The 26,567-nt window shown below is 37.2% G+C and overlaps 1 protein-coding gene across 2 annotated transcripts in view; it reads left to right on the top strand.

Moving 5' to 3' along the window:
- Positions 1-319: 319 nt before the first annotated feature.
- Positions 320-26,567, top strand: part of HTR2C (5-hydroxytryptamine receptor 2C) — a 195,531-nt gene continuing 169,283 nt past the window's right edge. The window contains exons 1-2 of one of the 2 annotated variants that reach the window (XM_040999740.1): positions 320-895; positions 25,130-25,184. The gene's annotated coding sequence lies outside the window, so the exon portion shown is untranslated. The remainder of the gene's footprint in view (positions 896-25,129; positions 25,185-26,567) is intronic. The other variant, XM_040999741.1, reaches the window with a different exon arrangement.

Here is a 26,567-nt window from a genome sequence, read left to right as displayed (position 1 = left end):
TGTGTGGTGTGGTGTGTGTGAGAGAGGAGGGGGAGAGGGGGGCTTTTCTTTGAATCTTCGAGGGTACACTTCCCCTTCCCCTTATTCCTTGCAGTGGTTGACCCCAGTTACTCCTAGTCTCCAGGTCTCATGAATCAAATTATTCACAATCCCCATCACCACCCCTCAAAGAAGTCTCGCGCCCCCTGCCAGCAAGCTCCAGATGCTCTGAGACTGGTCCAAACAGGCCTGGGGCAGCGTAACTCCGAGCGCTGATTGGCTGCTCCTGGCTCCTCCCCTCATCCCGCGTTTGGCCCAAGAGCGCGGTGCAGCTTCAGCAGCGCTGGGTAGGCGCTCTGGTGCTAGCCGAGGACGCTTCCTTCCTCGGGTGCACTGATCCGCCCGATCTTGCCTTTGGAGAAGCCAGATTTCTAGCCTTGGCTGCTCCATCGGCCCGCCTGCCCCTTACCTGCCGATTGCATATGAACTTTTCGTCCTTCTTTTTGCACATCGTTGTCGTCGGATCCGTCGAGATCGTCGTGGTGCTCCTGTGATGGTCTTCGTCCGTTTAGCGTAGTGTAGTTAGTTAGGGGCCATCGAAGAAGAAAGAAGACGCGATTAGTGCAGAGATGCTGGAGGTTGTCAGTTGCTAAGCCAGAGTGAGATAGTGGGACTAGAGGAGCCAAACCTAGCCGGGGGTGCACGGTCGCCCAAGGAGGTTGACTCGCCGGCGCTTCCCAACGCGCCGAGCTCCCTCCGTCTCCCTCTGTCTCCGCCGAGGCGCGAGATTGCGACGCGCAGCGCAGCGCAGCGCACCGACTGCCGCGGGCTCCGCTGGGCGATTGCAGCCGGGTCCGTTTCTCGTCTAGCTGCCGCCGCAGCGACCGCTGCCTGGTCTTCCTCCCGGACGCTAGTGGTAAGTTGGAGCCCTGGGCAGCATCGTTAGCAAAGCCCTTAAAGATTTAGGCACCAGGATGGAGTGGGGAGCGGGGACAGGTCCCGGATGGCTGCAGCCTGCAGGACCGCACTGGTCCGGGCGGAGGTGAGGGGGTGGGGAGGGACTCTGCACGCCCAGATGGCAGGGAGGCTGGGGTCTCTGGGAGGAGGGAAGCGCTTAGGTTTTCACTGGGGTTTCAGAGGGTCTGGGGCGGGGACTCGAGACTGAAGTCTGAACCGAGGCTGGGGGGTCTGGAGAGAGTAGCGGAAGCGGAATGGGGTCTCCAAGAGTGAGGGAGGGGCGGAAAGAGGAGGGCGACCGAGTGCGGGTGTTGCTGAGCAAAGGGTTGGGCTGCGGAAGGTGCAGCTGGGTTGGGAGTACATACCACGTTCCTAAACTGTACTGCCTGCAAATGGAATGGGGAGTGGGGCTTGGGACAGTGGGAGCAAACTGGGGGCGAAAGAGCCTTTATCATGTTCGCATGGAAAACCGACCGTAATTTTCCGGCGGGTCTCAGAGAGCACCCATAACTCTGGGGAGATAGATACTGCGGATCTGTGTGTTGTGGTAACAACTGTTAGCTGAATGTGAACAGCGCTGCTGCTGTTGGTCACGTAAGTTTAAAAGGAGAGTATAAGGGCATCCAAAGAGCTTATTCATTGTTAGCTTACCTAAGTCATTTGGTGCCAGTTTTATGTCTTTGAAAAGGATTGCGGACAAGTCTCCAGCGCTACGTCTTATTCCAGTCCCTTTATTCAGGTTACCGTGACAAGCAGTCTTACAGCGTTCCTCGGAATTGCTAAACGCGAGAACAGGTTGCCGTTCCTGACACCACATAAAGTTCCGTTACTGCAAAAAAAAAAAGTGTCTGTGTGTCTGTTTCTTTTTCTGCGTCGTGCCCCTTGTCTTTTGCTTCCAGTTAAGTAAATTGCCCCCTGAGGTGACAAACACGTTGTGTTCTGTTAGAGACCCCTTTCTTGTAGGCAACAGCGTCCCCCAACTCAAATTCAATGTGCGACATTCGGCAGTTAGAAAAGATCTAATTTGGTCGAGAATCCCTGCCAGTACAGCGCAGCATCTTCATTAATATTTACTGGAATAAGTCCCATCCAAGGAGACCTCTGATTGCTGAGCAGTCAAGTGCATATGCCCTTACCACATAACCTTTCAGGTAGACTACCCGAGGGAAACCAGCTCTAGGGAAAAGGAGAATTGGGCTAAAATGGCTGGAGTGCGGGGGACACACTATGCAGTGTGTGTGTAAGCTCTGAGCAGCTTGGTTGGCCAACCATTGTGTCATCATATACACAGTGATGAAAAAGACACTTAGGCTCCAGAGTTTGAATTTCTCATTGAGAATTTTCCCTGTGTGTATCATCAACCATTCTGACAAATGAAAATACGAATGCAGTAGAAACCAAGTGTTACTATAGTTGGCTACATATGTGTAAACAGCAAAGAAGGCCACCTCACATCCTCCATAAAACACAGTTGCTACCATGATCATTGCATCTCTGTTGCAGTATTGAAATTACACTGAACCTTGTCCTTTCAGAAGGGTATCATTCCCTCAGCACCTGGCTGTTTAGGAATCACCTAAATCCTCCATTTTCCACCCAATCCCCCTCCCTTAGGCCCATGGGAATTCATTTTTCCTGTATTTGAGGGAACTGGTTAAAAGATAATTAACTATGTTTTTCATTCTGTAAATATGTTGTTCTGATCCTCCTGGGGAGGAAAGAAATTGTGTTTGTTTCATCCAAATGATTTATTTCCTAATAGCGTCTATCATCAATGACAATAAGCCCAACGCAAGTCCTGACATCTGGAAGTGGATAAGGCTTGTGATTGCAATGTCAAGGTACGATTTGGGGTGCTTAAAGCAACGTTCACGGTGATTTCCTATCTGCATAATCCAGAAAAGGTTATTAACCCTTGCTGTACTTTCTTAATATTTATCTCCATCTATGATTGTCATGGATAATGGTGATGGTTTTTTCAGATAATGTAACAGCCTTCAATGCAGTTTGGAATCATGGAAAGAAAGGTGAGAATTGACATTTTTGCAAGTCATGGATCTAGGGGCAGTGTGTGTGTGTGTGTGTGTGTGTGTGTGTGCGCGCGCGCACGCTCACGCGTTAGTTCACATAGACTTCAAACCTACCTGTGGGAATGACGTTATTTTCCATTTTATTGGTATCGTTGGCTTTTTCCCTTTCCATTTCTCCAGGTATTCTCATAGATTAACTTAAGGCAAAACAATAAGAAGTATATGTGCTTCTAAGGTCATTTGGTAAGAATGCTTATATATTTAGCAAAAGAATAAAAATCTAAAACATGCTTTGTTTTTAATGTGAAGTTTTAAGGACTTAAAGAGCAAGGCAGTGTCACCCACTGGAGTTTTTAAAAACAGTAGCAGTTTTTTCCTCTGGAAAAAATTCTAAAATTATATTAAATTTGCAGTTATTGCTATGACTTGGGGTTTATTTAGGAGTATTTCTTCATTTAGCTGGTAAATACTGAAATCTGAATAATAATCTGAAGCCTAAGTCAGCCTTAATTATTTTACAGTGCCTTTTTTTTTCAAGTCAAAATAATCTCCAACTAAAGGAAACACAGAAAAGGAAAAAAAAAATTTCAGGAGAGATTATCAATAAGCAACATTTAAATTGTTCCAGGCTCAAGACTGAAGGCTGCAGCTTGCTGAGCCTGTTAAAATATAAAGTCCCAGGTTCTAACGGCTCCTAAAGCACGATACTATTTGACCAATATCACTGAAGATATTGGGGGAATAATTCACAGATTAAGGATGTACGGCACATGGATTGAGATTATTTTTGAGAATAGCATCAGATAAAGGCTAGCATTGTCCGATGGGGCGGGGGGATGCTAAATTATTCCCCACTAGTACTCTTGTGTTGCTGTGAACAAACTAGGACAATTCAACCATAAATTGAGATTAATATTATATAATAATAAAGTGAAAGGCAGCTTCAAAAGCTTCTAGAAAATTGAATTGAAAGATAATTCAAAATGTCCACAGGCATTTTAAATTCCCTATATACCAGGAATTCATATTTAATCATATCTATTGTAAAACAGATGAGTATTAAGCACTTTGAAAACATGATTTCATTTTATAAATCAGTATTCATCATTAATTTTTAGCATTACATTGTGCCTGTTTTCTTATCTACATATTGTATTATTGACTATGAGAAAGAAAACACTAATCCTCAGTCTAATGAGTATTCAGTTGATCTTTGATCACTGCCATTCTTCAAGACATCTTAAGAACATTGCTGCAAAACAACCTAGTGATTTTTATTTTAGACAAATAACACTGAAGTTAACCAAGAGATTAAGCTGCACCATCATGTAGCCAGTCAGTAACAGAATTAATATTAATGCTTACCTCCAACAACATTTTGGCAATTTCTTTTGAATGCTTTAATACACAAATGACATTGAAAGCAGCATTTCAAGTAGGATGCACGTGAGCCAGAATCTTAATGATGTTTTTGTCTTCATCCTTCGTAGCATGTTTATTTTATTTTATCTATTCGGTCTCCCTCTCAGCTGCAGCTAAGTCTATGCCATCCAAAGTTTCTTAGCATAAATGGTGTTAGAGCATTGTACACCTAATTGGCTTTTGATATATTCAATCTTGTTAACTAGGGTTAATCTTACTCATAGATCATCACTTACACGGTTAAATTTCAGAAGCATTATAAAGTTCGCTTGATCCTTCAACCAATAACTTCCATTTGATTTCCATGGCAGTGAAATTCTACATTCAGAGATTTTTTTTTTAATTTTAACCATTGTCTTCTTTGAGTAAAAATACCCACTAGCAGAAGGGAATATAACGTCAATAGTAATCACTTCAATGACAGCTTTCAGAAAGTCTTCAGAACTGCATTAACCAATACACCAACCATCATCCCCATGTGGATACTCAAAGCCAAATTTAAAGAAATAAAACTGCAATTCAATTCTTTCATCTTGTAGATCATATTTTAGCTTGCTCACTAGCCGCTTAAGCCTGTAAGCTGCTTAACGGATAGTGCAGATATAGAACATCTCATTTACTGCAGAATGTACACTTCAACAACAATGTAGTAGTGAGGAGGGACTCTAAGGTTTTTCTCTGAACATTTTCTTTTGCTCCTTCCCTTAACCAGCATCCATTTTTTTCTAGAGAAGAAGCTTTCCTACTTCTGACAGATTATTCAAATGGAATGAGTTTATTCTTATCTTTTATTCTTCCTTACTTTATGAAGCTTGTTACTCCTCCATGTATGTAAAGGCTTAATGTTGTGGCTGAAGATCTCCTATTTCTATTTTTTAAACGTCTAAGTCGTTGAGGCAAATTTTTTTTTCATTTTTATTCATACAATCCTTTTCATAATTCTTGGACCTTTTCTTTTCCATTGTCTTCAACTACTAGCCAATGACCATTCCTAAAATACGTTATTTTCTAAAATTTAAATCACATAAATACTGCTGTCAGGTTATGGCTTCCAGTCCCCTCGTCCTATACTTCCCTTGCACTTATTAATAAACCTGTTCAAAATCAAAGGCTCCTTCCAGAGCTTCTGGATATAATGCATTCTCTTGTCTTCATTTCATATGCTTTCTAGTCTCACCATTATGTCAGTCATGTTAGCATTTCTCATTATCACCCAAAATGCACACTCATTACCTTAATGCCTTTTCACAACCCCTACCTAAAGCCCTCATTTAAAGTTAGTGTGCGCTGTTTTCTGTTTTTGATTGCTGAACATTGAAGGAGAATGTCAACACTACACATTATTGTCTTCAGTCTCAGCTAGACCATCAATGCTGCTCATCAACCCTTTTACATACCCTCAAGTCCCTCTTTTATATGCTTCCACATGTATTCTGCAGTTGTGCTGATCTTCTCAGTTGCTCTGTTCTACTTCCAGGAACATTACTTGCACACTACAAACTTGCTAGAGAAAATTAGAAGCTAAGGAAATGTGCACAGTACATTTTTCCAATTTTATCCTTCAATCAAGGTACCAATTACTTGAGCTTGAGTTTGGGTGAACTTAGAATCACAAACCCGAGTTGAAGATACACTTGTGTTACATTCTGATACTATTAGGTGGCAATTCCATCTTCATTAAGCCTTTGAGGGAAGAGAAAAGATACACCAACTGTTATAATTCAGCCGAAAGTCTGGTATGCCAAAGAATATTTAGGCATGCACAGAAATGCAGACCATGGATTTTTAAGTATTTCTTTGAAGACACTGATATTCATTTTGATCATGAAGTGACAACCACTGAGGAGTTGGAGCAAAAAAAGCCTAATAATTTCATTTCTATTTTTACGATACTCCAGTTTTAACTATGGATGAAAAATTAAAATGTATATACAATGCTTTTAAAAGCAAATGAGTTGATTCATAGTTCAACAAGTTATGGTCTCATTAATACATTTCAAATTCTTTATTAAAATAATCAAGTTTTCCTTCAGAGTCGTTCAATGTTCTTATGAGCTTGTCTCTCATTCAGTTCCCTACCACACCCTTTAGTATCAAATGTAAATTGTTCTCTCTAATATGGCCCATGGGAAAAAAGGAAAGCATATAGGTGGTCAGCAAAGACTGTTTTTCTACCTCAAGAACATAGATATGTTTCTGTTATTAAGATTCAGGTAACTGTCCAAAGAAGCTATCCTATGGTTAGGAATAAAAGGAGTAGCTCTCTGAACAAAGGAATGACAAGTATATAAAACATATTATAACAAGTCAGTTCAAGGTAACCTAGAGGTCAACCTAAACTTACACAGAAAGTGGTTAGCCAGGCCTGGGAAGAAAAATAGTGAGTAGTAAATATAGCTTTCTTAAGAGCATGAATTAGCTTAATGGGGATTAAGGCAGGAAAGGGGATCATTCAGAACTGAGTATGCATTGATGACAGAATGTGGGCTGGGCTCCATAAGAAAGAAAAACTAAAGCTAAATATTATTGAAATAAATATGCCAGTTAATGTCTACACAAAAGCAACAGTGAACAAATTGTGTAGGGAAAACTCATTAGCAAATGCCTATCAGTAAATGTTATGCTGCTCAGATCTTTTTTGTAAGCACATTTTATGCTCGGGTATCTTCCATTTTATTTCAGGAAAACTTGCCCAAGTTTGTATGCAATTCATAAGACAGAAATAAAAGATGGCAATAGTAACTATTATTTTTGAAAATTACTGTATACATCTTTAAGAGGTTTGCATGTATTTACACATATAAACCTCATAACAATCTCATGAAAAGGTACTATTATTATTCATAGTTTGCTAATGGTGAAAATGAGACACACAATAAGATAATAACATAATCTGCTCAAACTCAATAAAACCAAGCTTAAAATCAGGCATTTTAGACTCCAGTGGTTCTACTAGTTATCATTCCAATTTTAGTGTATGTGCTTCCGTAGTGAGCACCCTATTGATATGATGTTAACTGCATAGTCTCTGTTTAGAGGTTGGCTACTTTCAGAGTCTATTGTTGCCACTACTATTTGGACAGCACAACTTTGCATGTGAATATGAGAATGGTATTACTGTCATTGATATGCAGCCTGGCAAAGAAATAAGACAGATCTATAACATTTCATCTGGACATTCAACTACCAATAATGCAGTAGAGCAAATGAGAAAACAATGTTAATGGTGACAGACTAAGGGATAAGAGGATGGGGGAAACTGAGAAGAATGATAGAAATACAAAAAATGAAAGCAGGAAATTAGTGCTACTAGAGAGATGACTGCACAGTGGGAAGTGTGACTACATTTCATTGGACACTTAAATATGAGGTATTTATACTATAGGTGACATATGTGACACCACAATGAAGGCCAAGCTTTACAACAAAGATAATTTATATGACAGTATTTCAAAAAGTCCATGGAAAAGAATTCTGAAACTCATGCAGTCTTTCAGTGATAAGATAATGAATCTACCAGTTGGGCATTTTTTCATGTTAAATTGTTTAAAATAATGTGATGCTTTGTGTATTGGAGATAGATTGTTCTACTTTTTTTTGGTTGATCATTGCTTGTAGAAGCCTGATTGACCCTTTTAAAAATATTTTCAAATGTAAGGTTCATCTTAAGTCGATTCGGAGACAATATGATGACTTTATTCTTCATAAAAACTAAGCAGTTATGATCTGGTATCTGACCAAAATTAGCAGTTTAAATAGCATTTAACATTCAATGTGATTGTAAATACAATTCTAAGAACACAATAGCATTTACCTCTTTGCTCCCTTTCTCCCTTCCTTCTGTTTTTCTTCTTTCTCCCTTTCTCATTTTGTTAACTTTTGAGGTAACATATTTTAGATGTATAATACAGTAAAAGGCTTAAAACTTCACCAAATAAAAAGTTGTTTAACAAGAAAAAATAAAATGGCTTAATTTAGTGTGAATGTAGATAATGGCTATGAATAATAATTGCATAGAAAAATGACCATTTCACCCATATACAATAAATTGTAAAGTAGTCACAGATCATTAAAATCATGGTAGTATAGATTATTATACCGGTTTGATAAAAGTGTAAAACAAAGTTTTTGCAAAGCTGTATTTGCAGCAATACCAATATTCACAAACATTTTTTACTCCTTTTTCTTATTTTTTGTTGTTTTTTACTTTTTAGCTCCCACATGTAAGGGAGATTTTGCTATATTTGTTTTTCTGGGTCTGAATTATTTCATTCAATATGATATATGACAGTTGAGTCCATTTTCTGAAAATAGGAGAATTTCATTGCTTTATAGTTTAATAATATTCTGTTGTGTATATATATGTCATTCATCTAATGATGGACACCTTGGTTGATTCCAAATTTTGGCTATTGTGAACAATGCTGATATAAATAAGATGATGCAAATATCTCTTTGATTTATGTGTTCAAGTCTTTTGGTTATATACCCAGTAGTGGGATTGCTGGATCATATGGCAAAACTACTTCTAGTTTTTTAAAGAAATCTCCATATTATATTTTACAGTGTCTGCACTTATTTACATACCCATTAATAGTATTTCCCACCTCACAAGCATTTCCAATACTTTCTACAACCCACCAATTAAGAACAGAAATGATTTGCCTACTCATAGATTTATTTCTCTGGTCCTTTGTTACTTCTATACCTACTTTAAAAATCACTCTGCAAATGGGAAAGAAATTATGCCATATAATAAACTTATAAGCTGAAAAGATGACTTATTCATTGATACAATGGTTCTTACTCTGCATCTTCTTATTTAACAAGTACAGACTCATTAACTAAATGATTATTACCTTTCTCTCTGGATAACTGTTTGATCATTAGATAACATCGGATACCTGCTTGTCTCAATATACTCCTGACACAAAGCTGTATTCTAATAAACATATTACAGAATACATCTCCAAAGAAATTTAAAAATCTTATTAAGCAGGAAAAGGCAATTCCAAGGGAAAAGCTATAGTTCTTCAACTTATGCCACAGGAAATATTGATTTATCTTTCCTTCTATTTCACTTAGTATGAATGAATGAGAAATGCACCATCATTTGCTTCAGTTGGGCCTTAGTTTCCACAATTCTGATGTTATTAAAATGTGTATACCATCTATAGGATCCTTTAAAGCAACATTTTCTAATAAACAAATATAAATATGAAAATCACTGAGATTAAGTCAATTATTTCCTTAGGATATAAATGTAGAGACACAAATTTTATGTTCCATTAAATAGGGGAAAGAATATGGAGAAGATCCTACTAATCTTACCATTAAAAATTCAAAAGTCAGAATTAAAAGAGCAAAAAACATTCTAAATCCAAGGAGATAATATATTGTTATAAAGCTATTCATTTTTTTATTTGATATTTCTACTTCACTTTGGGTAGGTACCATTTTCAGAGTAGCAATGAACTTTGTTTGAAACCATATTGTTTCCTGATTCAGAATGAAGCAACAAGGTGAGATGAAGGCCCATTTACTTCTGTAGCACGATAAAGAACACATCTTTTTTTATTATTATTAATTGTATTGCATTATGTGACGCAGTGTTATAGGCATGGGATTCCCCCCACCCCTCCCTGAACCCTCTCCCGATGGTGGATTTCTCCACCTTGTTGCATTACCACAGTTCAAATTCAGTTGAGGTTCTTTCATTGGAAGTATTTACCAAGCATAAAGTTCAGCATCTTATTGTCCTAGTGAGTAAAGAACACATCTTTGACAACACATATGTTGTTAGAAATTACTGAAAAATATTGTACTCCCAGATGACTTTCTCACGTTAATTTTAATAACACTTGTTCTTTCCGCCTTGGAGACTCTTGGTTCACTTTCTCCATTAACTTTAACTATTAATCCAGCTTCAGAATTACTTTTGGAAAATGATATTCAAATGTGCCATGCTTTCTGTCTCCCCTTGCTATTCCAGACTCAGGATTAGTCCTTGAAAACTCACTTCAGACACCAGTTCCATTGTCTGAATTCTGAACGAATCCTGCTCCACTGCAGTCACCTAAAATACTGGAATGTTGTTCTACAGCTGGGCAGATCATATGCAGAACTAATAGCAATCAGCTGCCCAATTAATTACCTGTCAAACCCCAAAGAGAAGCAAAAGGATTGTAAAGTGAGTTGTGAAGTAATAAGCTTCAGGTAGAGAGAACTTTTAAAAATGTTTGTGGATAAATTTTCACGCTTAATTCAGAGAAAGACGCATTGTTTCATTGGAAAGGATGGAGAAAAAGGATGCTGCATAGCATATAGAGCCAGCAAGCACTGCTTAAAATTCAAATGAGTTATGATTTTGTACGTTCAGTGTGAAAGACTACTGGCCATATAAAATAATTCATCTAGGTCACGCCCACATTCATAACACCAGAATTTCAATTTCAAATAAAAAAAGTATTATTCCATTGGCAGCATGGACAGGACACTTAGCACATTGTAATGCTCTTGATTGTTATTTGGTTTTAAACTTGTACTTGAGATTTCAAAGCCTCCTACCTGCCAGGCATTGTGTTTAACATTTTGTATGCATCATCTCTGTTTTTGAATCTGATCCTTGTTACTCAATGATGAATCCACAAGAACAATAATATATTATATTCATGTGTGTACACCCCAACTGCTTTTTGTTCATATCACACTGCACATTGTGATTCTTTCTGTACGTTTGCTGAACAATCAATGCATAAAAATATATAAGCAATGGGTAAAATATATTCTAGTATAGATTTAGAATTAAATGAACTTATTCTAGTCTTGTATGAATCTCTGTATCCTCATCTGTTAAAAGTAAATCAGACTGAATGGCTACTACAATTATTTCAAATGCTACAACCTTATAAGAATTATAACAGTTTACTAATTCTGAAATTCTGCTTCAAATATCAATAATCAGGCAGTTGCTTATTAGACCCTAGGGAAAAGGTCATGAATGTGTAACTACAACACAATTCCCACAATTCCTACACAGGCTGAAGCCAGTCTGTACTTCAAGTCTTGGACTTGTCATTTTCCATTCACTCCTGTGCCCTATATTTGAAATGATTCATAGTTTAAAATAGTTGGATGAGAGAAAATGACACCTCTTTCACTCTTTTGTTACTTAAATTTAAGAGGTCATTGACATCCATAACAAATTAAACATAATCAGGTGATTATGTTTAAACATAATTAGGTGATTTAAATTAAGTTGTTTATGGCCAGAATTCCTGCACCAGTGAAGCAATTTAGTCATATGACCAGACAGAAACCTTTAAGATTGTTTTATAGTTACTTCATCAGATCACAATCTGGCTTCCTTAGGGTATAGCAATGTTACTAAAGAATAATTTTAATCATTTTTTTCTCAGTAGAATTTTTAACAAGCTTCTAGCCACCTTGAGTAGTGAATTATAAGCAAAGTGGCTACTTTTAAGGGAAAAGAGGGAAGGATTTAAAGCATTATTTGAAATTCAAAATATTTAATAACAGCAGAAGTTAAGAATCATATAAAGAATAAACAAAGTATGTTTTCACAATCAATATATATGTACAAAGTGTGCCAGTGGTATACATTTTCAACCTTTGAATGTAAGTAATTCTTCTGCCAATAGTAAAGAAGAAAATTGCGCATGCTTATGTTTTCTGATTGTAGAAGAAAATTCCATTAAAACTTCAGAAAAAATGAACACATGCAGCATATACAAAAGTCCAAATTGCTCAGTCTTGCTGCATATTTGCTTATGTAGATAAATTTTCTGAGATTCAGCTTAATATCTGCTTTCTACTTTGTTTTTAACTGTTTTTTAAAAAATATTTATTTATCCTTATTGGAAAGTCAGATTTACAGAAAGGAGAGACAGAGAGAAACAGCTTCCATCCTCTGGTTCACTCCCCAAGTGGCTGCAATGGCTGGAGCTGAGCCAATCCGAAGCCAGGAACCAGGAGCTTCTTCTGGGTCTCCCATGCAAGTTTGGGCCATCCTCTACTGCTTTACCAGACCACAAGCAGGGACCTGGAAGGGAAGTGGATACCAAGGCATAGAACCTGAGGACTTTAGCCACTAGGCTACCAAGCAGCCCCATCCCATTTTTTAAGCCTTTAAGTTCTATTTTGTGTATGTTAAAATTTTGTTATTTTCTGTTACAAATGTTTTCAGTTTAAGAGTGTTTCTTGCATTCTCTTTCTGTTTCCTCCCTAGTTAATGTTAATTTTGAGCAGAAGCAACAATAGAGGTAGAAATGTTTAATAATATAATCATAGAATATCCTTATTTACTTACTTGTTACGTGATAAAACATTTGTAGTTTCTTTCCACTTTTAAAAAATTCTTTTTTATTTGAAAGACAGAAGGAGGCACACATACACCTGGAGAGAGAGAGAGATAAGGAGACAAGGAGAGAGAGAGAGAGAGATCTTCTATCCACTGGTTTCCTCTCCAAACACCTTGTTGTGTCGGGCTAAAGCCAAAAATCAAGAGCTCCATCTGAGCCTCCAATGTGGGTAAGAGGGTCCCACAAACTTGCGTCATCTTCTGTTCCCTTCCCAGGCTCATTCATAGGGAGCAGAAGTAGAAATGGAATAGCTGGTACTCATGTAGCAAGAGTGGTTTAAAATACTGAACCACAAAGCAGACCCCAAGGGTGTGCATTGTTATGTTGCTTATAGAGTTGGAGAAAGTTAAGGGTGAGAAGAGTTAGACCTTAGGTAACAATGTCACTCAGAGTTAGTTGTAAAAGTGGATTCAAACAAATTCAAGCTTTTTCATTCAAAATCCTGTTGTAAATCCAGTACAACCCCTTCCTCTCATGTCATGGCTATTTACTTTCCTGAGAACTTAAGTGCTCCCTAATAAATAAGGTAGTTAAATTACATACAGATATAGATGTAGGTGTGTGTGTGTGTATATAGATAGGGTAATGTTACTCTAAGATGATTAAAAAACATGACAAATGTTTACTTGTCCTCAGGGGAGCAGACAGTTATTTGCATACAGCCAAGGTTTAAATAAACAGACTGATAGGCAATATGAGATTGACAAAAACCTACAAAAATAAAATCAAAATCACTTTTTACAGAAAAAAAAATTGGAGGGCTGTGTATATAGTTGCACTTTAACGAAGTAACATTTTCTGAAAGTTCATGCAATCCTGTTGGATCTCCTCTTCAAACTCTTTTTTTTTTTTTTAAAGATTCATTTTTATTATTTTTTATTGGAAAGGCGGATATACAGAGAGGAGAGACAGAGAGGAAGATTTTCCGTCCGATGATTCACTCCCCAAGTGAGCGCAACGGGCCGATACTATGCCAATCCGAAGCCAGGAGCCTCTTCCGGGTCTCCCACGCGGGTGCAGGGTCCCAAAGCTTTGGGCTGTCCTCGACTGCTTTCCCAGGCCACAGGCAGGGAGCTGGAAGGGAAGTGGGGCTGCCGGGATTAGAACCGGCGCCCATATGGGATCCCGGGCGTGCAAGGCGAGGACCTTTAACCACTTGCGCCACAGCGCCGGGCCCGCTCTTCAAACTCTTCAGAAGATTACTCTTACTTTTGCAGCTATTAGCCCTACTTCTATTCCCATTTTTTGGTGATCTCTGGATTCCACATAGTAGAGTACCTTCTGTGTTTCAAAATACCATACTCCAATGCTTGTTCGGAATGTAAAGTTTTCTACCTCACTTGCATGCATATTTTAAAGGAAACAATGCCCTGCTGAGCAATTTAATATTGTGTGATCTAGGTTGCAACGTTTACAAGATACTGTCCCTGTGAGGGAGGTACTAGTGTTGGCATACAATGAATGTTTTGGAAAACATATCTTAAGAAAGATTTTATTCAGTATTACATGTTTCTATTCATTTTAAATACAGAATCTAAAAAATATGGAATTATTTTGTCATGAAGACAACTTTCAGAGAAGAGTTTTTAGTGGAAGTTCATTAATAACCTACTAAATATTTTTGTCCGTGTTTCCTTAGCTTATGATTGAGGTTCATGAATACAAATCTTCATTTTAATATAATCTCTATTTTAGTTGGTTACATAGGTTATTTGTAAAGGAATCTGGAAGAAAAAAAAAGGAAAATGTATGAGTAAGTATTCATCCAGAGGTTTTTGAAATGACATCTCATATGATCTTCTTGCCCCAGTATTGGACTTTATTTTTTAATGAGGAGTACTCAGTTTGCTAGGTTTTATTCAGAATTCCTTTGAGTCTTTGGGGTGAATCCAGCACATGGGGAGAGAAAAGGAAAGGTCAGTTATAGCTTGTTCAGATCCCTTGATCACAATCTTTAAAAAAATACAGAGCTGTGACTTTGTACTGGTATACAATAATTTTAAAAGGATTATTGAAACGTTTGTCCTCCATCAGAATTTAACCTATAGTACTGAATCCTGCTTTAGATCGTCTGTGTAATTGTGCAGATTTTTTCCACTATTGACATCATCAAGAGACATCTTTTGAAAATTAATTATGCCTGATCTTGAAAAAAAAACATGACAAAGAATCCAGCATATGTTCTTAGAGTCAAGTAACTATTAAGCCAGTATTAAACAGCTCTCAGATAAAATCAATTGTCAGAACACCTCATGCCTATTGGTTCCCAACACCATAAAGTTGTTCATGTTTATTGGAACATTTGTAGGAATACTAGCAAACCACTTTATAATCCTTAAATGTGTGAATGACATTATGAAAGCAACAACACATTAGATATTAAGTATTCTAATACAGCAACAAAACTAAAATATAACAATTACATTAGTGACTTGTTGCTTCTATTTCAAAGATGAATAAATTAACGTCTAGAGAGAATATCTGACCTGCTCTATACCACACAGCCAGTTATTGGCAAAGCTAAGGAGAAAATACAAATCTCTTAGCTTTGAAATCAGGTGCTTTTGCACCATGGTCCACTACCTCTTGAAGGCCATTTGGCATATTAAATGAGCTTTTAGAAATTTGACTACATTGTACTGCCCTTGGAGAAACATGCCATGCTTATTAATTCAAAATGAGCAGAAAGTACATTTGCATTTTTGGCTTTTAAAATTTGAAAGTACAAGTCGTGACTACATTCATGATTAGGATTTCCATTGCCACTGACATAGAGAAAAAAATATATATGAGTGTATCACATGACATACATGGCATATATAATACATATATATTTGCAATGATAATGAAGCATGTAAAATATAAATCTGAGTATTTTTTATATCTAAAATAGGTAACTGACCAGTTGCCAGGCCTTGTGCACAGATTTATGTTAGCTTTAATTTCTTGATTTGTTAAGTCTAAAAAGATCAAGGCTGGATGCTTCCTTTCTATAAATTAAATCTCTCGAAATGTTTAAATGCAAGCATGAATCACTAGCTGCAGAATTCCAACTTTCATCCATTATGTAAGTTTTATAAGGAAACAAACCAATGACCTCCATGTAGCTTTAAGGACAATGACGCTGAACTGCAGAGAATGGGACAGATGAAATCATAACGTGAACAGTTAAATGAGTTCATGATCTAAAAGGTACAAAATAAAATGATCTTTTTAGAATGAAGTCAGTTTATTTCTGAGATTCTTCAATTATTCAGTTGCATGTGTATCTTGCATAGATAGAATTGAATTAAAGCCCAATAAAAATATTCGCTTACGTTCCAATTAAATTTTAAGCAGTTGATTTTCATTTAGATGTGCATACGAGCAAACAGTAACAGAAGCAAACTGCATAGCCCAAGATCATCCTCATCACATATTTTGCTCGGTGGCTTAACTTCTCTGATTATTCAACCTTTTGATGTTATTACTAGATTACTAAACATTACTGAAATTAATTATTGGTACTGTTACACCTGTAAATACAGATCAGACTTCTGAAATGGGAGTATATTGAGGAAAAAACATCATGGGAATGTCTAAGAAACAACAGAAATGTAAAGGAATGAACCAGTACCAGCCTTTCCTTTCCACTAGTATATCCCTGACAGTGCAGTCGGTGGAGCACATATGAGAGAATCTCAAAAAGCTCACAAAGCAGACACAAGCCAAACTTCTGCTATATAGTGCATTATGGCATTGTAAGTATATATAATGGTAGAATGCCCAGCATCCTATTGTCATGGTCTATTTAACAGCTTCATTGGGAGTCCTCCTTTTATTCAGGAGTAGAGATGCAAACTGCAATGTATCGTCACTTCCCAGTATGCTAGTCTCCATACAACAGTTCATCTATGAGAATATATGTATATACATGTTTATCTATATATCTGTTTTGTATTTTGCATGAACGTTGTGACTGTTGCCGAAGGCTATATTATTTTACTAATATAGGGAACAACAGTGGAAGGGAAAACAGGCAGAAGGGGGAGTCCCTGTGTCTACGGAACAGCATCAAAAAAATAAATACATTTTTAAAAATAAAGACTACCTAAAATAGAAGGGAAGAAAACTGGAGTGGAGGGAACTCATGGAAAGTATATATTATAGGGCCCGGCGCGGTGGCACAAGTGGTTAAAGGTCCTCGCCTTGCACGCCCGGGATCCCATATGGGCGCCGGTTCTAATCCCGGCAGCCCCGCTTCCCTTCCAGCTCCCTGCCTGTGGCCTGGGAAAGCAGTGGAGGACGGCCCAAAGCTTTGGGATGCTGCACCCGTGTGGGAGACCCGGAAGAGGCTCCTGGCTTCGGATTGGCATAGTATCGGCCCGTTGCGCTCACTTGGGGAGTGAATCATCGGACGGAAGATCTTCCTCTCTGTCTCTCCTCTCTGTATATCCGCCTTTCCAATGAAAAAATAATAAAAATAAATCTTTAAAAAAAAAAAAGAAAGTATATATTATAAAAAATCTATTTCTGGAATTCAAAATTTTTCACAAAAAAGATCTTTCAATTCCAATTCTCCATGAGCTTTTCAAAGTCCTCTCATATATTATCTCATGGTAATTCCCCAACAACCCCCATAGATGGAACACGAAGACAGGGATGATAAAACACATGCACAACACTCAGCTAATACGGAGTTGAGCCAGAATTCAGACCTAAGGCTGTCTGATTACAAAAGCCATGTGCACTCATTTCATGGCATCTTGATTGCTTTTAAAACATACAATTTCTAAAAGTTTACTTTTATTGATTTGATGGGTAGAGTGACAGACACATCTCCCATCTGTTAACTCACTTCCCAAATCCCTACAACACCTAGGCCTGGGGGGAACACTACCCAAACCGACAGCCAGAAGCTCCATTTTGGTCTCCTTCATGGATAGAAGCAACCCAAGTACTTGCACCCTAAGTTGCCACCTCCCAGAATGCACATTAACAGGAAGTGGATGTGGAATTCATTTCTAGACACTCTGACAATGGAAAGGGGCATCCCAAGTGGCTTAATCCACACTGCCACAACACCAACCTCTAAAATACACAATCTTTAAAAGATATATAAATATATATGAAATACAGTTTCAAAGAACTAAATAGAAGGCAAACCAGGAGACATTAGTTATTTATCAGCTTCTGCAACTCAATAATTTTCAGAAGATCAGAGTTCAGCTTCAAAGCTGAAAAAATAGCTATTTACAATAAAATAAAGATGGAAAATGTGTGTGATGTGTTATATAAGAATAATACTTGGCAATAAAATAGAAAAACCAAAGAAATAAATCAGAATATTTTTAATGATACCAGAGAGATTCACCTTAAGTTTCCCCAAATCATATTTACTAGGAAGGAAAATGTAATTACAGCAACTTGAGAAACACTTTGATTATACATTTACTGACATTCATCTTTGTGGGTGATTAACATAATTTATTAACATATAAGTAATCACATTTTAATCTAATTTTGCATGTGATACTATATTTTGATAATTTGTTAGGTTCAAATCTAACCATGGTACCAGCATTTAAGTGCCATTTTTAAAAAGATTTATTTATTTTTATTGGAAAGGCGGATAGACAGAGAGGAGGAGAGACAGACAGAAAAATCTTTCGTCTGATGGTTCTCTCCCCAAGTGAGCGCAACGGCTGGAGTTGAGCCAACCTGAAGCCAGGAGCCAGGAGCTTCTTCTGGGTCTCCCATGCAGGTGCAGGGTCCCAAAGCTTTGGGCCACCCTTGACTGCTTTCCCAGGCCACAAGCAGGGAGCTGGATGGGAAGTGGAGCTGCTGAGATTAGAACCTGCGCCCATATGGGATCCCGAGTGCATTCAAGGCAAAGATTTTAGTCGCATCACGCCAGGCCCTTAGATGCCAAATTTTAGGGTTCCATTTTCTGGGTTTTGTTTGTTTGTTTGTTTTTGTTTTTTAACTTTTAAACTGTTTTCTTCTTCTATGAAGCTACAGATTAGTAATATATTTTATGTCAGATTTTTCCTGTGATTTTTGTCTATTGAAACTTATCATTTCAATTTGAGTAAATATTATGACTTTTTTTAAAATAAAATCAGAGGATAGCAAACAAACAAATGTTGTATCTAAAAGTATTTTAAGGGTCAGTTTCCAGATGCTATTCAAAACAAAAACCTATAAACTCCATTCAGATACTATTCATTCAGTATCCATTCAGATACTTTTGCAAGTTTCTAACTCAATTTCTGTATCTGTTAACTTTAAATGAAAATTTCTAGTATATATTCTCTTCCAAGGTCAACAAAAAAGACACAAAGAGGGATAGATTTGCAAAACAAGGTCCAGATACCAATCCCTACCACGCTAAAGTTTCTGAATATCAGCTTGTGAGTAGAGAAGATAACGTATGAAGCACAATTTTTGCTTATGATAAAGAAGGTGTAGAGTTTCGTCTCTTCTTGGATGTTTATGGGATTTGCAGAGAAGTCACTGGAATGTGTTGTTCAGCGTTCAGATTGATGATTTAAAAAACTCATCGCAAATGGAAAAGTTTACATCATTCTGATTATTCATAAATACTGAATATGTGCTGATGCCAGCGAGAATACAGCAAGATAAAAATTGACCTTTAAATGTATCTTATTTAATTAAAACAGGGTTCCTAATGCTTTGGTTGTCTCACCATATTTGTCATAGCCTTAGTTGTTAGTTTTAATGTCCTGCTCCGGGTTCCACATCACAGAGCATTAGGCTTCGTCTTACTGGTTTTTAATTAAAATCTGGCTTTTTGTGAAGCTTACAGATACAAAATGTTTACACTTTTATTTTTGTGAAATGAATGTATTCCACAATGTGTTTTACAATCATAAAAACTGTTTTAAAACATAGCTCCCTCATCGCCTGCCCTACTCTGGGGAACTTGCAGGACTAGCAAAGAGGGTTAAAAGAAAAGGTGTGGTTTAATTCAGAAAACAAGGCATTCGTGTATTCAGCTCAATCCTTAGTGTTTCCATATTTCCAAAAGTAATACAGTGTTGGATCCACATTAATATCATGCTTGTTGTTATTCAATTTCATTTTGATGCTGAAAAATCAGTGAAAACAAAGTGATCCTCCGAGTACTCTGTTTCAAAAACAATTCATTCAGAAAACTTCAGTTCGAAACTCATGGGAATCGAATTGCTTGTTCGTGTCTTTTCTTCTTTGCAATTCTGCCCAATCAAGACTCTCAGAGCCTGACTGTCCTTTCCAGACAAGTGATATTTGTCCCAACAAGCTTCTGTGTACATGATAGTTGCAGATGAATGTCACATGAAGCGGTTGATTGAACAACTCGCCAACTCTACTATAAAAGATACTTTTAAAAATGTACACACATTCAGAGGATTTTCATTAAATAAAATTGCTTGTCATTCTAGTTGACTTTGTATTATTACTTCTGCAATAATAAGGTAGGATAACACATTAGTATGAACTTACAGTTGGAATATATTTAAGTTGCCACATTGATAACAGTAATAAAAAACAAGTACCTAAAATCTGAACACGAAAACTGGGATCTGCTACCTAAAATGTGGTATTTAGTCTGTTTATCATTCAAACAATAAATGAAATAATATCTAATTAAAATTGTGAATAGATCCTATTGATAACATTGCCATATACATGTTCTCAGCTTATTTTCCCGAAGTGCATGCACTCTGCATACTAGGAAATAACTTCCTATTGTCTGCACTGTGTTAAATAAAAGGGGGTGATGGACAATGTGATAATTCACATTTAGAGGCATTTGTCCATTGGTTTTGTCTTATAATCATTCTTTTCATTTATCATGTTCAATTAGACTCCTGATTACTTATTCCAATTATCATTGATGGTCTATTCCATTGATCCCCCTGGCCTGACACAATGATCTTAAACGGGAGTATCATAATAAACTAAGGTTATGCTTCAAATAATACAGTTTTCAAAAGTTCATGGAAAATTCATATTAGGAAAGAAATTATGCATGTATTTCAAAACTGTTTTGCAACAAAATGAGTTTGTTTGAATGCGTTTACCATGAACTTTAAAGTATATATATTTATCTTCATTTGAAAGGCAGATTTGCAGAGAGAACAGACAGAGGAAGATCTTAGGCTGGTCAGAAACCACGAGCCAGGAGCTCTTGTGGGTCTCCAGTATAAGTGTCGGGGCCCAAGAATTTTGGCCATTCTGCATTGTTTTCCCGGGCTATAAGCAGGGAGCTGGATCAGAAGTGGGGAAGCCTGTATTCACACCAGTACCCATATGGAATGCCAGTGCTGTGAGGTGGAGGATTAGCCTGTTGAGCCACTGCACTAGTCCCTACCATGAATGTTTTAAAATACCTTCTTACATCATAACTTGCAAAGAAATTTAAAATGATTTAAATTAGTCAATATGGTTAGGAAAAGGAGCATGTGTATTATAGTTTAATTTAGTTTTGTTTTGTTTTTTAGTGCTGTTATTTTCCAGGATACAACTTTTTGGTATAGGGATTCCCCACGTTTCTTCCCCTTCTTACCTCCCCGTTTTCCTATCTCACTATCCCGCCTCCCCCAGTATTACAGTAGTATAGTCATTTAGCAATAGTCACAAGTCCAACGTTCTGCTATTTAAGCATATCTTGACATTGTAGGCATTGGCAATGGTAGAGAATCTAGTTTCAAATTGTAGTATATTTAACTGTTTCATTGGGAGTCCTTTCTTTTGTGAGTAGGGATGTGTACAGTGACATATCTTGACTTCCAGATATTCTAGTCTCCATTCTATAGTTCATCCATGAGAATATATTTTTATACTTGTTTACCTATATATCTATCTGTTTTATATTTTGCATGAAGAGTGCCTTATACTAGAAAGAACATATGGTATTTGTTCTTTCGTGACTTGCTTATTTCACTGAGAATAATGGTCTCCAGTTGTGACTCTTAGTTGCAATTGGTAGAGTTTTATTCTTTTTGATTAGTGAGTAATATTCCATAGAGTAGATGTACCACAGTTTCTTTGTGTATTGTTCTTTTGAATGGGTATTTGGGTTTTTTCCGTATCTGCACTGTTGTGGATTGAGCCCAAATGTTTTAAATAATCCACAAATAAAGCTCAGTGGAAGTGTAAAACAATGCTTGGATCAAATGGTGGAAGAGATGAAATGGCTAAAAGGCTAATGTGTGGTTTTACTTTTATTAATTTCCAGGACAGGCAAAAAAAAAAAAATCTGTTGTGGTGGAAGTCAAAAATAGCTTGCCTGGCTTTTGGAACTACTAAGGAACAGATGAAATATTTTCTGGTGTGACAATTACTGACCCAAACTGAACATTTTAAATGTGTACATTTTATTACATGTAAATTATACTTCATTGACATCCATTTCTTAAAAAAAAAAAAAAGGCAGTCAAGGGTAACATTTGGTCCATCCAGGATTCCGTTTAATCCTCACTAGATTTCCAAAGAAGCGCTGTCCACTCTTTGGTAATTCTTGCATTGATGCATCCTGTTCAGGATTGAATATGAACACTTTTATGATGACTTAGCCACAATTACACAGCCATTTCTTTGATAGACATTCCACTTTAAATGCCTGCTTTTCCCTAGTTATTTCAACAAAAAAGAAATAAAGTACCAAATGTAACCATTAAATCTTCATTGGGTTCTTAAGACTTTTAAAGCAAAATTTTGAATTGTAACTACTGCTTTATTATATCTTCCTTAAGATAGAGTAAAAGTGGGTCAGGCACTATAGCGTAATAATTAAGGTCCTCGCCTTGAACGCGCCAAGATCCCATATGGGCGCAGGTTCTAATCTCAGCAGCTCCACTTCCCATCCAGCTCCCTGTTTGTGGCCTGGGAAAGCAGTCCAGAACGGCCCAAAGCCTTGGGACCCTGCACCCGCGTGGGAGACCTGGAAAGAAATTCCTGGCTTCTGGCTTCGGGTTGGAGCAGCACTGGCCGTTGCAGCCAGTTGGGGAGTAAACCATTGAAAGGAAGATCTTCCTCTCTGTCTCTCCTCTCTGTACATCTGCCTTTCCAATAAAGTAAATAAATGTTTTTTTTTAAAAAGATTAAAAGCAAAATAGCAAAAATCTTTGTAGGAAAAGTATGTTAAAATGGTTCAGAATGATTACAACATCATCCTTGATGTCGCTTTCTAAACCAGTTATTAGTATCCGAGGCAATAAGATTGCACCGGAAACCGAAGAACATTCTAGGTAATTGTTTTATAGGAAGGAGTTGCATAGTGTTTAGATTCAGGTAGATCATGGTCCTGTCAGGGGCATCTTTATTTTCTGTTCACACTGAGCCCACAAAGGAAATACATCAGAGTCATAGTGGGAATTTTTGAAATAATGGTTCAGTAGCATAGAGAAACTTGAAATAGTAAAACACTGATAGAAACTATATATACATACATAATTTAGGTATAAATATGGCTGAGAATAACAAAGGGAGGGTAGGAATAAAATAGGAACAAAATATTAATTTGTAGAATGTCAGGTGGAAAGAATTTGATAAGAGATTTACTTACACCTATCATATTCCAAATATTTTTTAAATTAAGGTTTTAGAAATTTATGCTGAACTATTAACGATATAATAAAAAAAACATTTTCAGTGGGAACTCCTTGGAGACCATGAATAAATGCATAAGCAAAACCATTGCTCACGTTGTTCTGGCTGCAATCATCATAGCTGACCACTAGGGGGAGGTAATTCTGTTCACAACAATTGTTTGGCCACCACTTCTAGGGCAGTTCTGCCATTAGGGAAAATCAAAGGAGAGCTGCGCTGAGTACAACGGATGACGACTGTGGAGTGATATGATCTCACCCTTTACTGCAGCGTAATGCATGATTCTTATTGCAGAGACTAATAATGGCCACCAACTTCTTCATCAAGTGTGCAATCTCAGCATTGCTGTAAGATTGCTATTAATTTTGTGCTTCTTGAAACCTGTTACATAGAACCAGTTTTAGAGGTTTCTTCCCACCGCAGAAAATGATTTTTATATTATACACCCCCTGCTGTTGGATTAAATTTAGTGTGACCACGTGCTCCCATATAGTCTTTTCCATGAGTCTTTGGACTACTTGGAGCAGTGAGAGAAAAGAAAATGCTGGTTCAAATTTACAAATACAAATGTATTTCAAATTAGGACTGAACTAGCTACATTCTTACCCAAACGGCTTTTTCACTAACTTGTGGTCAAAGCTATTCTTCGTTGTCATAAGGAATAAATACTGTAATAGTAATTTTTTGAATACTGCATTGTATTTTGAATAATGTAAGGGTAGTCACAGTACATGATTTAAAATTGTAGCATACAACTTATTTCTTTAAAGATTTATTTCTTTTCATTTGAGGGGCAGGTTTTACAGAGAGAGAAGTAGAGATAGAGAAGGTCTTCCGCCCACTGGTCCACTCTACAAATGGCCGCAATACCCAGAATGAAGCTAATCTGAAGCCGGGAGCCAGGAGCTCCTCCCAGGTCTCCCATGCAGGTACAGGGGTCCGAGGACTTGAGCCATCCTCTGCTGCTTTCCCAGGCCAGAAGCAGGGAGCTGGATGGGAAGTGGAGTTGCCAGGATTAGAACCTGCGCCCATATGGGATGTTGGCCTCTCAGGATGGAGGATTAGTCTGTTGTGCCAACCTACAGGCTCCAACTTTACAACTTATTACATACATTTTATATTGAGCTTCAAATGCTAACATGTAAATAAGCTTATGAGCCAATAAAATATTTTCATGTCCTTAAACAATATAGTAATTAACATGTCCTATATTCCTCATCACTCTAACGGGGTTCACAGCATTCTGTTTTATTTCTTGACTGGATGAAAGAGTTAACTTTGTAGTTTAAGAAAATCCCTATATTTAAAACTTTAGGTCATGTTTCATGTTTTGGGAGAATTTTGGTACATTAAATATATTAACATTGCTACACAAAGTTTATTTATTGTTACAAAAAAAGTATCTGCTGATATTCCTTTCAGTCTTAACAGAAAACTGGATAGGAAGTACTGAGGTGACTGGAGCCAAACGCCATGATATGGGGTGAGAGTACCTCAAGCAGAAGCTTAGCTCTCTGTGCTGCAGCACCCATGCCTACTTAACTGATTTTAATTTTCTCTTTGGCAGATGGATGAACACTGATACCTTTGCTTTACTAATATTTTGCTGTTTAAAATTCATGTTATGCAAATTAGACTTTCTTCTGCAGTTCATGGACTACAGCATCATTACTTTTTCAGTTCCTTATAAGTAGATATTTGACATCATTTAAATAGCACCTTAAGTACACAATTCTTACTGTGCTTTTCGATGTTTGCTTTTAGGGTTATCAGCTAATACCCACAAGCATCATAGGCCAACTGGCGCCGTCCTTCAGAAGTAATTGTAAGTATATCCATAAGCATGACCTGTTCTTACCACTCAACTATTATATTTAAGTAATTCCTGTTGTTTTGCTAGCATAGACCTACCTCTGAACTAACAAATAAACTATGTAGGGCTTACCTTATCTGAAAAAGAATGTTCTATAATTAGCAACCACATTTTAATGCAGCCAAAGGAGGGGAACAGAACTCAGATCATTTGTATTATCAAGTAATCTGTGATTCAAACATGAAGTTAGCACACACAAAAACAGAAAGTTAATCTTCACCCCACCTTTACAACAAACAAATGTAAAATAGGATGGCATAAATTGGTAAAATTTGACTAATGAAGAAGAAAAATTCATGTTTAATTTTCTCTCTGAGTAACAGTCTTATATCCATGACCAGCGTGTAGAAAATGCAGATATGATAAATTTTAGGAAGTAAAGTTCTTGAAAATATTTTTGATGGATGAGCTTAAAAACCTCATGAGGTTAAACTAGAACACATAGAACTTGGTTTCTCAAAGGGGGTTATAAAATGTAAAGGCTAAAATCTACCCAGCCAGAAAAAGGAACATCTTTACAACTTCTATAGAGTTTCAGAGCGTGGTTATTTGATTGGATAAACACATTACAAGTTAGGTAAGTTGGGTGGAAATTGGATCAACTACTTATACTCGAAATTGTGCTGGAAATTCTCAGATTGTTGTTCACTCTCATAGTCATGTACAAATATTTAACACCACAAAATATTTCTGAGATGATAATGCAGAAGAAGGAGCTGATAGTACAATTCAATTTTAGTCAAATTATGACACTATTATTAAACATATTGTTTGACGTTTTGTTGTTCCCATGTTATTGCTTTTAAAGAAGAAAGCAGTGATTTTTCCATTGAGAGAGCAACACCAAAATCACTACTTTAAAATCTGTATGTAGTCAGAATGCCAACATGGAATTGTCCTTCTCTATGATTTAGTCTCAGCAATTATGACGAGGGCAAAGGTAACACTTCCTTTGTTTAATTTGTATTGAAAGAGTTCCAAGGCTGGAAAGGGCTTTCCATAAGGAAAGCAATTGAAAGGGGGACCTATAGGAGAAATTCAAGAAAATGAAATTCGTAAAATGCGAAGAGTCACAATGCAGCTCTTGAGAGCTGAAGCTCCAGTGTTGCCGTCAGCTGTCTTTGCCACCTCAGTGCAACAGGCTATGGTGAAAGCAGGTCAGCCCCACTCAGGCTTTGAGCAGTGTCCACACTGAGCGGAGTCACAGGCAGCAATGGCATCATGAGCCCCACTGGGTTGTAAAAATCAAGGTCAGCCTTACTAGCAGAATGTGAAGTCAGCCATGGCACCACTCTGTCCTTGTACTCTCTCTACCCTTTGCAACTAAAA

The sequence above is a fragment of the Ochotona curzoniae genome, unplaced genomic scaffold, assembly GCF_017591425.1.
Source record: "Ochotona curzoniae isolate NIBS_2020 unplaced genomic scaffold, NIBS_Ocur_1.0 scaffold_1852, whole genome shotgun sequence".
Classification (NCBI taxonomy): Eukaryota; Metazoa; Chordata; class Mammalia; order Lagomorpha; family Ochotonidae; genus Ochotona; species Ochotona curzoniae.
The sequence above is the reverse complement of the archived record's forward strand: the minus strand, read 5'-3'. Positions and strand labels throughout refer to the sequence as shown.